Here is a 12,958-nt window from a genome sequence, read left to right on the forward strand (position 1 = left end):
CTTATAAGGACCTTTGTGGAACAAGTAGGTTGTGACTGATTAGCAGACTGTACATCAGTCCCTATACTGATGAAGGACTGCTGCAGTATAGGGCAGCGGTCAGCAGTAGTGCACCTCAACCCTATGTATTGTGGACCTATACCAGTCCTTATGGAATAGCAGACTGTACCTCACTCAACCCTATGTACTGTAGCACCCTAGAGAAAGTTACCAGTCCTTATAAGGACCTTTGTGGAACAAGTAGGTTGTGACTGATTAGCAGACTGTACGTCAGTCACTATACTGATGAAGGACTGCTGCAGTATAGGGCAGACGTCAGCAGTAGTGCACCTCAACCCTATGTATTGTGGACCTATACCAGTGCTTATGGAATAGCAGACTGTACCTCACTCAACCCTATGTACTGTAGCACTCTAGACCAAGTTACCAGTCCTTATAAGGACCTTTGTGGAACAAGTAGGTTGTGACTGATTAGCAGACTGTACGTCAGTCACTATACTGATGAAGGACTGCTGCAGTATAGGGCAGCGGTCAGCAGTAGTGCACCTCAACCCTATGTATTGTGGACCTATACCAGTCCTTATGGAATAGCTGACTGTACCTCACTCAACCCTATGTACTGTAGCACCCTAGAGCAAGTTACCAGTCCTTATAAGGACCTTTGAGGAACAAGTAGGTTGTGACTGATTAGCAGACTGTATGTCAGTCCCTATACTGATGAAGGACTGCTGCAGTATAGGGCAGTGGTCAGCAGTAGTGCACCTCAACCCTATGTATTGTGGACCTATACCAGTCCTTATGGAATAGCAGACTGTACCTCACTCAACCCTATGTACTGTAGCACCCTAGAGCAAGTTACCAGTGCTTATAAGGACCTTTGTGGAACAGGTAGGTTGTGACTGATTAGCAGACTGTACGTCAGTCACTATACTGATGAAGGACTGCTGCAGTATAGGGCAGTGGTCAGCAGTAGTGCACCTCAACCCTATGTATTGTGGACCTATACCAGTCCTTATGGAATAGCAGACTGTACCTCACTCAACCCTATGTACTGTAGCACCCTAGACCAAGTTACCAGTCCTTATAAGGACCTTTGAGGAACAAGTAGGTTGTGACTGATTAGCAGACTGTATGTCAGTCCCTATACTGATGAAGGACTGCTGCAGTATAGGGCAGCGGTCAGCAGTAGTGCACCTCAACCCTATGTATTGTGGACCAATACCAGTCCTTATGGAATAGCAGACTGTACCTCACTCAACCCTATGTACTGTAGCACTCTAGACCAAGTTACCAGTCCTGATAAGGACCTTTGTGGAACAAGTAGGTTGTGACTGATTAGCAGACTGTATGTCAGTCCCTATACTGATGAAGGACTGCTGCAGTATAGGGCAGACGTCAGCAGTAGTGCACCTCAGCCCTATGTATTGTGGACCTATACCAGTGCTTATGGAATAGCAGACTGTACCTCACTCAACCCTATGTACTGTAGCACTCTAGACCAAGTTACCAGTCCTTATAAGGACCTTTGTGGAACAAGTAGGTTGTGACTGATTAGCAGACTGTACGTCAGTCACTATACTGATGAAGGACTGCTGCAGTATAGGGCAGCGGTCAGCAGTAGTGCACCTCAACCCTATGTATTGTGGACCTATACCAGTCCTTATGGAATAGCTGACTGTACCTCACTCAACCCTATGTACTGTAGCACCCTAGAGCAAGTTACCAGTCCTTATAAGGACCTTTGTGGAACAAGTAGGTTGTGACTGATTAGCAGACTGTACGTCAGTTCCTATACTGATGAAGGACTGCTGCAGTATAGGGAAGCGGTCAGCAGTAGTGCACCTCAACCCCATGTATTGTGGACCTATACCAGTCCTTATGGAATAGCAGACTGTACCTCACTCAACCCTATGTACTGTAGCACCCTAGAGCAAGTTACCAGTCCTTCTAAGGACCTTTGTGGAACAAGTAGGTTGTGACTGATTAGCAGACTGTACGTCAGTCACTATACTGATGAAGGACTGCTGCAGTATAGGGGAGTGGTCAGCAGTAGTGCACCTCAACCCTATGTATTGTGGACCTATACCAGTCCTTATGGAATAGCAGACTGTACCTCACTCAACCCTATGTACTGTAGCACCCTAGACCAAGTTACCAGTCCTGTTAAGGACCTTTGAGGAACAAGTAGGTTGTGACTGATTAGCAGACTGTATGTCAGTCCCTATACTGATGAAGGACTGCTGCAGTATAGGGCAGACGTCAGCAGTAGTGCACCTCAACCCTATGTATTGTGGACCTATACCAGTCCTTATGGAATAGCAGACTGTACCTCACTCAACCCTATGTACTGTAGCACTCTAGACCAAGTTACCAGTCCTTATAAGGACCTTTGTGGAACAAGTAGGTTGTGACTGATTAGCAGACTGTACGTCAGTCACTATACTGATGAAGGACTGCTGCAGTATAGGGCAGCGGTCAGCAGTAGTGCACCTCAACCCTATGTATTGTGGACCTATACCAGTCCTTATGGAATAGCTGACTGTACCTCACTCAACCCTATGTACTGTAGCACCCTAGAGCAAGTTACCAGTCCTTAAAAGGACCTTTGAGGAACAAGTAGGTTGTGACTGATTAGCAGACTGTATGTCAGTCCCTATACTGATGAAGGACTGCTGCAGTATAGGGCAGCGGTCAGCAGTAGTGCACCTCAACCCTATGTATTGTGGACCTATACCAGTCCTTATGGAATAGCAGACTGTACCTCACTCAACCCTATGTACTGTAGCACTCTAGACCAAGTTACCAGTCCTTATAAGGACCTTTGTGGAACAAGTAGGTTGTGACTGATTAGCAGACTGTACGTCAGTCCCTATACTGATGAAGGACTGCTGCAGTATAGGGAAGCGGTCAGCAGTAGTGCACCTCAACCCTATGTATTGTGGACCTATACCAGTCCTTATGGAATAGCAGACTGTACCTCACTCAACCCTATGTACTGTAGCACCCTAGAGCAAGTTACCAGTCCTTATAAGGACCTTTGTGGAACAAGTAGGTTGTGACTGATTAGCAGACTGTATGTCAGTCCCTATACTGATGAAGGACTGCTGCAGTATAGGGCAGACGTCAGCAGTAGTGCACCTCAACCCTATGTATTGTGGACCTATACCAGTCCTTATGGAATAGCAGACTGTACCTCACTCAACCCTATGTACTGTAGCACTCTAGACCAAGTTACCAGTCCTTATAAGGACCTTTGTGGAACAAGTAGGTTGTGACTGATTAGCAGACTGTACATCAGTCCCTATACTGATGAAGGACTGCTGCAGTATAGGGCAGCGGTCAGCAGTAGCGCACCTCAACCCTATGTATTGTGGACCTATACCAGTCCTTATGTAATAGCAGACTGTACCTCACTCAACCCTATGTACTGTAGCACCCTAGACCAAGTTACCAGTCCTTATAAGGACCTTTGAGGAACAAGTAGGTTGTGACAGATTTGCAGACTGTATGTCAGTCCCTATACTGATGAAGGACTGCTGCAGTATAGGGCAGCGGTCAGCAGTAGTGCACCTCAACCCTATGTATTGTGGACCTATACCAGTCCTTATGGAATAGCAGACTGTACCTCACTCAACCCTATGTACTGTAGCACTCTAGACCAAGTTACCAGTCCTTATAAGGACCTTTGTGGAACAAGTAGGTTGTGACTGATTAGCAGACTGTACGTCAGTCACTATACTGATGAAGGACTGCTGCAGTATAGGGCAGCGGTCAGCAGTAGTGCACCTCAACCCTATGTATTGTGGACCTATACCAGTCCTTATGGAATAGCAGACTGTACCTCACTCAACCCTATGTACTGTAGCACTCTAGACCAAGTTACCAGTCCTTATAAGGACCTTTGTGGAACAAGTAGGTTGTGACTGATTAGCAGACTGTACGTCAGTTCCTATACTGATGAAGGACTGCTGCAGTATAGGGAAGCGGTCAGCAGTAGTGCACCTCAACCCTATGTATTGTGGACCTATACCAGTCCTTATGGAATAGCAGACTGTACCTCACTCAACCCTATGTACTGTAGCACCCTAGAGCAAGTTACCAGTCCTTATAAGGACCTTTGTGGAACAAGTAGGTTGTGACTGATTAGCAGACTGTATGTCAGTCCCTATACTGATGAAGGACTGCTGCAGTATAGGGCAGCGGTCATCAGTAGTGCACCTCAACCCTATGTATTGTGGACCTATACCAGTCCTTATGGAATAGCAGACTGTACCTCACTCAACCCTATGTACTGTAGCACCCTAGACCAAGTTACCAGTCCTGATAAGGACCTTTGAGGAACAAGTAGGTTGTGACTGATTAGCGGACTGTATGTCAGTCCCTATACTGATGAAGGACTGCTGCAGTATAGGGCAGACGTCAGCAGTAGTGCACCTCAATCCTATGTATTGTGGACCTATACCAGTCCTTATGGAATAGCAGACTGTACCTCACTCAACCCTATGTACTGTAGCACTCTAGACCAAGTTACCAGTCCTTATAAGGACCTTTGTGGAACAAGTAGGTTGTGACTGATTAGCAGACTGTACGTCAGTTCCTATACTGATGAAGGACTGCTGCAGTATAGGGAAGCGGTCAGCAGTAGTGCACCTCAACCCTATGTATTGTGGACCTATACCAGTCCTTATGGAATAGCTGACTGTACCTCACTCAACCCTATGTACTGTAGCACCCTAGAGCAAGTTACCAGTCCTTAAAAGGACCTTTGAGGAACAAGTAGGTTGTGACTGATTAGCAGACTGTATGTCAGTCCCTATACTGATGAAGGACTGCTGCAGTATAGGGCAGCGGTCAGCAGTAGTGCACCTCAACCCTATGTATTGTGGACCTATACCAGTCCTTATGGAATAGCAGACTGTACCTCACTCAACCCTATGTACTGTAGCACTCTAGACCAAGTTACCAGTCCTTATAAGGACCTTTGTGGAACAAGTAGGTTGTGACTGATTAGCAGACTGTACGTCAGTCCCTATACTGATGAAGGACTGCTGCAGTATAGGGAAGCGGTCAGCAGTAGTGCACCTCAACCCTATGTATTGTGGACCTATACCAGTCCTTATGGAATAGCAGACTGTACCTCACTCAACCCTATGTACTGTAGCACCCTAGAGCAAGTTACCAGTCCTTATAAGGACCTTTGTGGAACAAGTAGGTTGTGACTGATTAGCAGACTGTATGTCAGTCCCTATACTGATGAAGGACTGCTGCAGTATAGGGCAGACGTCAGCAGTAGTGCACCTCAACCCTATGTATTGTGGACCTATACCAGTCCTTATGGAATAGCAGACTGTACCTCACTCAACCCTATGTACTGTAGCACTCTAGACCAAGTTACCAGTCCTTATAAGGACCTTTGTGGAACAAGTAGGTTGTGACTGATTAGCAGACTGTACATCAGTCCCTATACTGATGAAGGACTGCTGCAGTATAGGGCAGCGGTCAGCAGTAGCGCACCTCAACCCTATGTATTGTGGACCTATACCAGTCCTTATGTAATAGCAGACTGTACCTCACTCAACCCTATGTACTGTAGCACCCTAGACCAAGTTACCAGTCCTTATAAGGACCTTTGAGGAACAAGTAGGTTGTGACAGATTTGCAGACTGTATGTCAGTCCCTATACTGATGAAGGACTGCTGCAGTATAGGGCAGCGGTCAGCAGTAGTGCACCTCAACCCTATGTATTGTGGACCTATACCAGTCCTTATGGAATAGCAGACTGTACCTCACTCAACCCTATGTACTGTAGCACTCTAGACCAAGTTACCAGTCCTTATAAGGACCTTTGTGGAACAAGTAGGTTGTGACTGATTAGCAGACTGTACGTCAGTCACTATACTGATGAAGGACTGCTGCAGTATAGGGCAGCGGTCAGCAGTAGTGCACCTCAACCCTATGTATTGTGGACCTATACCAGTCCTTATGGAATAGCAGACTGTACCTCACTCAACCCTATGTACTGTAGCACTCTAGACCAAGTTACCAGTCCTTATAAGGACCTTTGTGGAACAAGTAGGTTGTGACTGATTAGCAGACTGTACGTCAGTTCCTATACTGATGAAGGACTGCTGCAGTATAGGGAAGCGGTCAGCAGTAGTGCACCTCAACCCTATGTATTGTGGACCTATACCAGTCCTTATGGAATAGCAGACTGTACCTCACTCAACCCTATGTACTGTAGCACCCTAGAGCAAGTTACCAGTCCTTATAAGGACCTTTGTGGAACAAGTAGGTTGTGACTGATTAGCAGACTGTATGTCAGTCCCTATACTGATGAAGGACTGCTGCAGTATAGGGCAGCGGTCATCAGTAGTGCACCTCAACCCTATGTATTGTGGACCTATACCAGTCCTTATGGAATAGCAGACTGTACCTCACTCAACCCTATGTACTGTAGCACCCTAGACCAAGTTACCAGTCCTGATAAGGACCTTTGAGGAACAAGTAGGTTGTGACTGATTAGCGGACTGTATGTCAGTCCCTATACTGATGAAGGACTGCTGCAGTATAGGGCAGACGTCAGCAGTAGTGCACCTCAATCCTATGTATTGTGGACCTATACCAGTCCTTATGGAATAGCAGACTGTACCTCACTCAACCCTATGTACTGTAGCACTCTAGACCAAGTTACCAGTCCTTATAAGGACCTTTGTGGAACAAGTAGGTTGTGACTGATTAGCAGACTGTACGTCAGTCACTATACTGATGAAGGACTGCTGCAGTATAGGGCAGCGGTCAGCAGTAGTGCACCTCAACCCTATGTATTGTGGACCTATACCAGTCCTTATGGAATAGCTGACTGTACCTCACTCAACCCTATGTACTGTAGCACCCTAGAGCAAGTTACCAGTCCTTAAAAGGACCTTTGAGGAACAAGTAGGTTGTGACTGATTAGCAGACTGTATGTCAGTCCCTATACTGATGAAGGACTGCTGCAGTATAGGGCAGCGGTCAGCAGTAGTGCACCTCAACCCTATGTATTGTGGACCTATACCAGTCCTTATGGAATAGCAGACTGTACCTCACTCAACCCTATGTACTGTAGCACTCTAGACCAAGTTACCAGTCCTTATAAGGACCTTTGTGGAACAAGTAGGTTGTGACTGATTAGCAGACTGTACGTCAGTCCCTATACTGATGAAGGACTGCTGCAGTATAGGGAAGCGGTCAGCAGTAGTGCACCTCAACCCTATGTATTGTGGACCTATACCAGTCCTTATGGAATAGCAGACTGTACCTCACTCAACCCTATGTACTGTAGCACCCTAGAGCAAGTTACCAGTCCTTATAAGGACCTTTGTGGAACAAGTAGGTTGTGACTGATTAGCAGACTGTATGTCAGTCCCTATACTGATGAAGGACTGCTGCAGTATAGGGCAGACGTCAGCAGTAGTGCACCTCAACCCTATGTATTGTGGACCTATACCAGTCCTTATGGAATAGCAGACTGTACCTCACTCAACCCTATGTACTGTAGCACTCTAGACCAAGTTACCAGTCCTTATAAGGACCTTTGTGGAACAAGTAGGTTGTGACTGATTAGCAGACTGTACATCAGTCCCTATACTGATGAAGGACTGCTGCAGTATAGGGCAGCGGTCAGCAGTAGCGCACCTCAACCCTATGTATTGTGGACCTATACCAGTCCTTATGTAATAGCAGACTGTACCTCACTCAACCCTATGTACTGTAGCACCCTAGACCAAGTTACCAGTCCTTATAAGGACCTTTGAGGAACAAGTAGGTTGTGACAGATTTGCAGACTGTATGTCAGTCCCTATACTGATGAAGGACTGCTGCAGTATAGGGCAGCGGTCAGCAGTAGTGCACCTCAACCCTATGTATTGTGGACCTATACCAGTCCTTATGGAATAGCAGACTGTACCTCACTCAACCCTATGTACTGTAGCACTCTAGACCAAGTTACCAGTCCTTATAAGGACCTTTGTGGAACAAGTAGGTTGTGACTGATTAGCAGACTGTACGTCAGTCACTATACTGATGAAGGACTGCTGCAGTATAGGGCAGCGGTCAGCAGTAGTGCACCTCAACCCTATGTATTGTGGACCTATACCAGTCCTTATGGAATAGCAGACTGTACCTCACTCAACCCTATGTACTGTAGCACTCTAGACCAAGTTACCAGTCCTTATAAGGACCTTTGTGGAACAAGTAGGTTGTGACTGATTAGCAGACTGTACGTCAGTTCCTATACTGATGAAGGACTGCTGCAGTATAGGGAAGCGGTCAGCAGTAGTGCACCTCAACCCTATGTATTGTGGACCTATACCAGTCCTTATGGAATAGCAGACTGTACCTCACTCAACCCTATGTACTGTAGCACCCTAGAGCAAGTTACCAGTCCTTATAAGGACCTTTGTGGAACAAGTAGGTTGTGACTGATTAGCAGACTGTATGTCAGTCCCTATACTGATGAAGGACTGCTGCAGTATAGGGCAGCGGTCATCAGTAGTGCACCTCAACCCTATGTATTGTGGACCTATACCAGTCCTTATGGAATAGCAGACTGTACCTCACTCAACCCTATGTACTGTAGCACCCTAGACCAAGTTACCAGTCCTGATAAGGACCTTTGAGGAACAAGTAGGTTGTGACTGATTAGCGGACTGTATGTCAGTCCCTATACTGATGAAGGACTGCTGCAGTATAGGGCAGACGTCAGCAGTAGTGCACCTCAATCCTATGTATTGTGGACCTATACCAGTCCTTATGGAATAGCAGACTGTACCTCACTCAACCCTATGTACTGTAGCACTCTAGACCAAGTTACCAGTCCTTATAAGGACCTTTGTGGAACAAGTAGGTTGTGACTGATTAGCAGACTGTACGTCAGTTCCTATACTGATGAAGGACTGCTGCAGTATAGGGAAGCGGTCAGCAGTAGTGCACCTCAACCCTATGTATTGTGGACCTATACCAGTCCTTATGGAATAGCTGACTGTACCTCACTCAACCCTATGTACTGTAGCACCCTAGAGCAAGTTACCAGTCCTTAAAAGGACCTTTGAGGAACAAGTAGGTTGTGACTGATTAGCAGACTGTATGTCAGTCCCTATACTGATGAAGGACTGCTGCAGTATAGGGCAGCGGTCAGCAGTAGTGCACCTCAACCCTATGTATTGTGGACCTATACCAGTCCTTATGGAATAGCAGACTGTACCTCACTCAACCCTATGTACTGTAGCACTCTAGACCAAGTTACCAGTCCTTATAAGGACCTTTGTGGAACAAGTAGGTTGTGACTGATTAGCAGACTGTACGTCAGTCCCTATACTGATGAAGGACTGCTGCAGTATAGGGAAGCGGTCAGCAGTAGTGCACCTCAACCCTATGTATTGTGGACCTATACCAGTCCTTATGGAATAGCAGACTGTACCTCACTCAACCCTATGTACTGTAGCACCCTAGAGCAAGTTACCAGTCCTTATAAGGACCTTTGTGGAACAAGTAGGTTGTGACTGATTAGCAGACTGTATGTCAGTCCCTATACTGATGAAGGACTGCTGCAGTATAGGGCAGACGTCAGCAGTAGTGCACCTCAACCCTATGTATTGTGGACCTATACCAGTCCTTATGGAATAGCAGACTGTACCTCACTCAACCCTATGTACTGTAGCACTCTAGACCAAGTTACCAGTCCTTATAAGGACCTTTGTGGAACAAGTAGGTTGTGACTGATTAGCAGACTGTACATCAGTCCCTATACTGATGAAGGACTGCTGCAGTATAGGGCAGCGGTCAGCAGTAGCGCACCTCAACCCTATGTATTGTGGACCTATACCAGTCCTTATGTAATAGCAGACTGTACCTCACTCAACCCTATGTACTGTAGCACCCTAGACCAAGTTACCAGTCCTTATAAGGACCTTTGAGGAACAAGTAGGTTGTGACAGATTTGCAGACTGTATGTCAGTCCCTATACTGATGAAGGACTGCTGCAGTATAGGGCAGCGGTCAGCAGTAGTGCACCTCAACCCTATGTATTGTGGACCTATACCAGTCCTTATGGAATAGCAGACTGTACCTCACTCAACCCTATGTACTGTAGCACTCTAGACCAAGTTACCAGTCCTTATAAGGACCTTTGTGGAACAAGTAGGTTGTGACTGATTAGCAGACTGTACGTCAGTCACTATACTGATGAAGGACTGCTGCAGTATAGGGCAGCGGTCAGCAGTAGTGCACCTCAACCCTATGTATTGTGGACCTATACCAGTCCTTATGGAATAGCAGACTGTACCTCACTCAACCCTATGTACTGTAGCACTCTAGACCAAGTTACCAGTCCTTATAAGGACCTTTGTGGAACAAGTAGGTTGTGACTGATTAGCAGACTGTACGTCAGTTCCTATACTGATGAAGGACTGCTGCAGTATAGGGAAGCGGTCAGCAGTAGTGCACCTCAACCCTATGTATTGTGGACCTATACCAGTCCTTATGGAATAGCAGACTGTACCTCACTCAACCCTATGTACTGTAGCACCCTAGAGCAAGTTACCAGTCCTTATAAGGACCTTTGTGGAACAAGTAGGTTGTGACTGATTAGCAGACTGTATGTCAGTCCCTATACTGATGAAGGACTGCTGCAGTATAGGGCAGCGGTCATCAGTAGTGCACCTCAACCCTATGTATTGTGGACCTATACCAGTCCTTATGGAATAGCAGACTGTACCTCACTCAACCCTATGTACTGTAGCACCCTAGACCAAGTTACCAGTCCTGATAAGGACCTTTGAGGAACAAGTAGGTTGTGACTGATTAGCGGACTGTATGTCAGTCCCTATACTGATGAAGGACTGCTGCAGTATAGGGCAGACGTCAGCAGTAGTGCACCTCAATCCTATGTATTGTGGACCTATACCAGTCCTTATGGAATAGCAGACTGTACCTCACTCAACCCTATGTACTGTAGCACTCTAGACCAAGTTACCAGTCCTTATAAGGACCTTTGTGGAACAAGTAGGTTGTGACTGATTAGCAGACTGTACGTCAGTTCCTATACTGATGAAGGACTGCTGCAGTATAGGGAAGCGGTCAGCAGTAGTGCACCTCAACCCTATGTATTGTGGACCTATACCAGTCCTTATGGAATAGCAGACTGTACCTCACTCAACCCTATGTACTGTAGCACCCTAGACCAAGTTACCAGTCCTTATAAGGACCTTTGTGGAACAAGTAGGTTGTGACTGATTAGCAGACTGTACGTCAGTCACTATACTGATGAAGGACTGCTGCAGTATAGGGCAGTGGTCAGCAGTAGTGCACCTCAACCCTATGTATTGTGGACCTATACCAGCCCTTATGGAATAGCAGACTGTACCTCACTCAACCCTATGTACTGTAGCACCCTAGAGCAAGTTACCAGTGCTTATAAGGACCTTTGTGGAACAAGTAGGTTGTGACTGATTAGCAGACTGTACGTCAGTCCCTATACTGATGAAGGACTGCTGCAGTATAGGGCAGCGGTCATCAGTAGTGCACCTCAACCCTATGTATTGTGGACCTATACCAGTCCTTATGGAATAGCAGACTGTACCTCACTCAACCCTATGTACTGTAGCACCCTAGACCAAGTTACCAGTCCTTATAAGGACCTTTGAGGAACAAGTAGGTTGTGACTGATTAGCAGACTGTACGTCAGTCCCTATACTGATGAAGGACTGCTGCAGTATAGGGCAGTGGTCAGCAGTAGTGCACCTCAACCCTATGTATTGTGGACCTATACCAGTCCTTATGGAATAGCAGACTGTACCTCACTCAACCCTATGTACTGTAGCACCCTAGACCAAGTTACCAGTCCTTATAAGGACCTTTGTGGAACAAGTAGGTTGTGACTGATTAGCAGACTGTACGTCAGTCCCTATACTGATGAAGGACTGCTGCAGTATAGGGCAGCGGTCAGCAGTAGTGCACCTCAACCCTATGTATTGTGGACCTATACCAGTCCTTATGGAATAGCTGACTGTACCTCACTCAACCCTATGTACTGTAGCACCCTAGAGAAAGTTACCAGTCCTTATAAGGACCTTTGAGGAACAAGTAGGTTGTGACTGATTAGCAGACTGTACGTCAGTCCCTATACTGATGAAGGACTGCTGCAGTATAGGGCAGTGGTCAGCAGTAGTGCACCTCAACCCTATGTATTGTGGACCTATACCAGTCCTTATGGAATAGCAGACTGTACCTCACTCAACCCTATGTACTGTAGCACCCTAGACCAAGTTACCAGTCCTTATAAGGACCTTTGAGGAACAAGTAGGTTGTGACTGATTAGCAGACTGTATGTCAGTCCCTATACTGATGAAGGACTGCTGCAGTATAGGGCAGCGGTCAGCAGTAGTGCACCTCAACCCTATGTATTGTGGACCTATACCAGTCCTTATGGAATAGCAGACTGTACCTCACTCAACCCTATGTACTGTAGCACTCTAGACCAAGTTACCAGTCCTTATAAGGACCTTTGTGGAACAAGTAGGTTGTGACTGATTAGCAGACTGTACGTCAGTCCCTATACTGATGAAGGACTGCTGCAGTATAGGGCAGCGGTCAGCAGTAGTGCACCTCAACCCTATGTATTGTGGACCTATACCAGTCCTTATGGAATAGCAGACTGTACCTCACTCAACCCTATGTACTGTAGCACCCTAGAGAAAGTTACCAGTCCTTATAAGGACCTTTGTGGAACAAGTAGGTTGTGACTGATTAGCAGACTGTACGTCAGTCACTATACTGATAAAGGACTGCTGCAGTATAGGGCAGTGGTCAGCAGTAGTGCACCTCAACCCTATGTATTGTGGACCTATACCAGTCCTTATGGAATAGCAGACTGTACCTCACTCAACCCTATGTACTGTAGCACCCTAGACCAAGTTACCAG

Source organism: Lithobates pipiens, unplaced genomic scaffold, assembly GCF_037356315.1.
Source record: "Lithobates pipiens isolate NorthernLeopardFrog02 unplaced genomic scaffold, aLitPip1_a1.2 Scaffold_18, whole genome shotgun sequence".
In the NCBI taxonomy this organism is placed as follows: domain Eukaryota; kingdom Metazoa; phylum Chordata; class Amphibia; order Anura; family Ranidae; genus Lithobates; species Lithobates pipiens.